Source organism: Pezoporus wallicus, unplaced genomic scaffold (assembly GCF_028554395.1).
Source record: "Pezoporus wallicus isolate ANWC-B61680 ecotype Strahan unplaced genomic scaffold, APGP_CSIRO_Pwel_v1 contig_4816, whole genome shotgun sequence".
In the NCBI taxonomy this organism is placed as follows: Eukaryota; Metazoa; Chordata; class Aves; order Psittaciformes; family Psittacidae; genus Pezoporus; species Pezoporus wallicus.
Window position 1 is genome coordinate 4788581 of NW_026640990.1, and position 5539 is coordinate 4794119.

Here is a 5539-nt window from a genome sequence, read left to right on the forward strand (position 1 = left end):
GTTACTGTGTCATTTGACTGTGAAATACAATGTTTCTTGCAAAAGTATCAACAGCAGAGAAAAAGACAAGAAACAGCTGCCCTGCTTGGGCTTCTGTTTATTCCTCAGATAAAACACGACGTCAGTGAAGCTGGGCTGTGATCTATCAAAACATTACAGATTAACTTGAAAGACAGCTACAGCACCTTGCCCACATACCTTGCACATGTCACCTGCCCCTCTCCTACTCTAATGATGCATGAAAATTGTTCTTGAGGTAACCTACATGGTCAGATAACCTGCCAAAAGCAGAGGTGAGGTGGAGGAAGGAGTGGAAGGAAGGGTGAGGTGAAGGGAATTAAGGGCAAAAGGGATCCTGGGAATGTAGGTGGTAAAGTGTCCTTCACACATTGCCACTTGCTGAGTCATCATTCCATCAGGTATCTCCCTGGTTAGACTTGGAAAGAAAGGTTTTCCCACAGGGGAGCCAGATTCCTGTTGAGAACATGAGCCAGCGTCAATGTGCGCTCACAGCCCAGAAAGCCAACCGTATTCTCGGCTGCATCAAAAGGAGCGTGAGCAGCAGGTCGAAGGAGGTGATCCTGCCCCTCTACTCTGCTCTTGTGAGACCTCACTTGGAGTATTGTGTGCAGTTCTGGTCTCCTCAACATAAAAAGGACATGGAACTGTTGGAACAAGTCCAGAGGAGGACCACAAGGTCCAGGGGACTGGAGCACCTCCTGTATGAAGACAGGCTGAGAAAGTTGGGGCTGTTCAGGCTGGAGAAAAGAAGGCTGTGTGGAGACCTCATAGCAGCCTTCCAGTATCTGAAGGGAGCCTATAGGGATGCTGGAGAGGGACTGTTCATTAGGGACTGTAGTGACAGGACAAGGGGTAACGGGTTCAAACTTAAACAGGGGAAGTTCAGGTTAAACATAAAGAAGTTCTTTCCTGTAAGGGTGGTGAGGCACTGGAATGGGTTGCCTAGGGAAGTTGTGAATGCTCCATCCCTGGCAGTGTTCAAGGCCAGGTATGACAGAGCCTAGGGTGACATGGTTTAGTGGGAGGTGTCCCTGCCCATGGCAGGGGGGTTGGAACTTAATGATCTTATGGTTCTTTCCGACTGTAATCATTCTATGATTCTATGATAACTCGTGGGAGAGGTGCTGTAGAAGAATGGATGAGGAGATGAGATCCCTTTGACACCCAAAAACTTGGCTAATGTTCATCAGGAAAAAAAAAACAACCTCCTTCCCAGTCATGTTTACGCTATTTACTAGCTCATTTTTAAAGTTAATGTGGTCATCAGCAGAACTTGGCTGTTGGATGTGTGTATCATGTCTACACTACATGTCCCATTAACAAGTGGAACACTTGAGAAAGACTGGTACACACGCTAGGCTGAATGTAACTGATATTACCTTGGGGGTACATTATGAGGACTGGAATCAGAAAAGGTCAATTCTTAAAAGATTTTTTAACTCTGAAGTTTGTGACAAAGTTGACCACTCGGATTTGAAAAAGAATTTGTATCAGAGTGACTATATTTTGCCCTTTGACATACTTTGAAGGCATCTAGATGGGTTGTATGTTTGTATCAAAGTGAAAATCAGTAGGACCTGGATGCCTCATTACCACATATATTTTTTAGATCACAGCTTATCTATAATTAAAAATAGAACAGTCTGTATACTGGCTGGTTCCTTACAGGTGAGCTTTCTGCTTAAAACAAAATGTTCTGACCAACATACAAGATTTTAAGCCAGGAAAACAAGAAACTAATTGAAACCTAGGCATTTATTTATGTATATGTATATAGAGAAAGCAATCATTTTGAGATGCTCCTGCCAGTTGAAGAGAGAGCATGTTTTTAAAGCACTTGATGGCATCTGATCCCCCTCTGCCTCAGTGGTAAAAAGTCTTCCCCTGCCCAGAGATGTGAATATATTTGGTTTGTTTCCAGGAGAGTTACTGGAAATATTTAACAGGATATTCATATTCAAAGGGATGGCCACCAATTAGAGCAGTTACTAGGTCAAACAAATTACCACTTCTATCATCCCTAATAATCCTTTCAATGCCACTGGCTCTTTCAATCTACTTGAGCAAAATCTCACTCCTCTCTCTCTTCATTCTGCGTCACCAGGCAGTTGCCTCTATTTGTTCTTACATGAGACTAATGCTGATTGTTTCCATACATCCTGTCTGAAGTGGCTGGAGTGGACTACTTTAATGCTCTCTGCAGTGGGCATGGGCATTATTTTTTTAATTTTTATCTTTCTTTTTCAGAAAAAATAATCCAACAAGTGATTTTATGACAGAGAACATAAAACAAGCTCTTAAAAATAGATCCTGTTGTGACACGAACAGAATGTCCTTTCCCGTTTTGTTGCTAATGCCACCCTCTATCTAGCCACGCTTTTTTATTCTGGTCTCTTGAATTTTCATTTGCACATCTCTCCAAGGAGAGGGAGAAACAAGCAACATAAGTTAAATGCGATCATTGGATTGACAAGCCTTTCCCCCCTCACTAGCATTGCACACTACAGGCAGGTAAAAGTTGGCTTGAATTTTCAATGAAATCATGGGAAAACATACATACAATAGATTTCAGGTTCATTATAATGTTATGAAAGAGGACGAGGCTCTTCTGAGCTGGGAGAGAGAAAGAGGAGGATACTCCACTTGCCTGAGAAGTCACTTTCAAAGATAAATGTGGGTCGAAGGAATTTACTGTGTGCTGGTGTGAGATGAAGGAAAAACAGTGAAAGGATGAGGGACTCTACTGCCTGCTGTCTTAGAGGCTTTGACCTACAAACATCAGAATATATATGGCCTGACACATTCAGTCCTTAAATCACACATTAGACATATGTCTAAAGCCTAATTACTAATTTCAAAGTAACAAACTTTAGGACCAAGCTTCCAAGAAATTCCCCCAAGCTTTGTCCATGGTGTTTGTTCAGACCACAGTGTGTTGGCTTATGGTGGCTAACTGTTCTAAAGGGGGGCTTGCCAGCAGTGGGGATTTCTGTGCTCTTTGGCTGCTTTCTCCTCTCATGTCTCTTCTCAGTGACCAGCAGTTGCTGGCTAGCATCAGCAGCTATGCCCAAGCGCTACCCTCGCTGACTTATCAGCTGGTTCCACAGCAATGCTTTCCTTTACTTTGCTGATCTTTCTATTTGCTTCCCGAAATCCCTCCCTCTTCTTTCTGCCAACTCAGTACCTTCAACAGCTTCTCTCATGCAGCAAGCACCTTTCCTGGGCCTCAGCCTGCTAATAAGTCACTGCATTGCACCAGAGGTGCCTGCAAAATGCTTTCTTTGGCAGGCAGGGGCAACTGCTGCACTAAAATGGCAGATTATCCAGCTGTGCACAGCATGGCTGCTTCGCTTCACCTCAGCAGGTGGGCAGGGGAGATGGAGCATTAAATACTACACCACACATGCAAGATACTGGCATTTACTCACACCCCAGCAAAGCTCAACCTGTCTACTCCAGCCATGATTACACTTTCATGAACTTTTAAGCCAGTCCAGAGAGCAGAAGGCCAGGCAACAGTCTTGTGTTTAGATTAAATGCACTTTTGGGCCGTACACACAAAAGGCATTGTTTGAATATACAACCGTGTGCAGTGCAAGAGAACTTGATCTTACAGCATGCGGTCATTTGATCAACTTGATCATTACAGCATGTGGTCAGTTTCAACTACCTGAATGATAACTCGAAGCCTTGCATGCAGGCTGGATGTGCTGGGATAAAAGAGGCCCTGCCTTTTAGCAGTGTGCAGTTGATGCTCTGGTACTCCCTGCTGCAGCCACATCTCTGGACCACATGGTTGCTTGGGCTTTTGTCCCTGACATAGCATCCCACTTGCTCTGCCATCTTTTAAGCCACCCAGGTGGTAAGACCGCATGTTGCCATCTGTGCATCTCATGCCTGTTTGCAAACATACAGCAGGCCAACATAGAAAGGTCAAAAGTGTGTGTTTATGAGAAGACACATGCAGCCCACTGGCCCTTAGCTGGAGAATGAGGGTAACCTTGGCTGACCATCCTACATTTCAGAGGTATTTTCATAAGAATATTATACTTATGGTAATTGCCCTTCACTGAAGTACAGCTCTGGCAGGCATCACAGACCTCTGCTCCCAAAAGGATTTCTGATCTCCCACCAGGCAGCACTGTTCGGGGTACTTTTATAAGAGGGGAGGCTGAACATTGGTCATTTGAACCACACAGTATACATGCACATACACATACATGCGAACTACAGCTCAGTTACACACACTACAAAAGAGTCAAGAAACCAACTTAAAGAGGGTTGATTTTGTTCTGATTTTACTCTTCATTAAGACTGTATCACTACTAGATACCCCAAAATAAACTTTTCAAAATAAAACTACCAACAAGCTAGTTCCTGAATTGTATATAAACCTTCCACTGAAAATCACTTTTGGCATCACAGAACATATTCATCTGAAGCAAATTTTCAGCAATTTCCCCCCCTTGCAGAAAATGGTAGGCTGAGAAGATATTTTTTAAATTTTTCTCATGGGGGATTAAAAAGATCCAGAAAAACTGGAATAATTTGTCATGGACTAGCATCACCACAAATCCATGTGGCTTGTGCTGAGAAACTCACCCACCAGTGAGCTTTTAATTCCTCCTGTGTCAGCCTGCTTGGCATACCAACCATCCCAAGGCCCAGGGTATAGAGGTTTAATTATCCCACCCTCTGAGGCTTTGTGCAGGCACCTGTTAAGAGGAGCACGTGAAAGTCACTAGTTTTGCATGCTGTCAGGGTATGCCGTGGTGTTTGTGCCAAGCTATGCCAGGGCCGCCCCTGGGCAGAGGCCCTTCATGGGATTAGCCTGAGGAGGCAAGGGATGGATCAGGCATCACTCAAAAGCCTGGCAACAGCAGTCAAAGCAATTCAGATTTATAGGTACTGAAACCATTTCTGTGCCACAAGCCATGACACTTGTGGCTCCTTAGCAAGACTGTGTAGCTGTGTAGCAGCTGGCATGCCTGCTACTTCCCAAGCCTGCCTAGGGTTTGCACCAACCCTACAGAAGATTTAGGGTAATGAGAGGAATGGGGATACGTTGAAAAACTCTGCTACACACAGAAGCTTTGAAAACAGGGTTTAAAGGCATGGAGAGACCATCTCAAAGGGCACATGCAAGCTCATCCTTCCCTTCCCTGGTCCTCCAGAGGAGTATTTCAGCCATGCTGGGAGCTGACTAGTCTGGAGAAAGAGCAGAGGGATCCTGCTATCCCACCAAACACCCTGTTGACGTACTCTTAAGGGCAGGTCATTTTATCCATTTTTATAAGGGCATCAAACATTTTATCTGTATGCAAATCACAAAATTAAAAGGATAATCATAACTATAATGAAGGAGCTGTAACTTCTTTCTCAATTAATTTAACTGTCATGGTGAGCACACTGAGCTTGTTGGGAATAAGTTTTATTGTGGAGTTTTTCTCTATCTGGAGAAAATATGGTTATCAGACATTATCTGGATTTCACCTGCACACTCCCCTCCAAGGGGGCA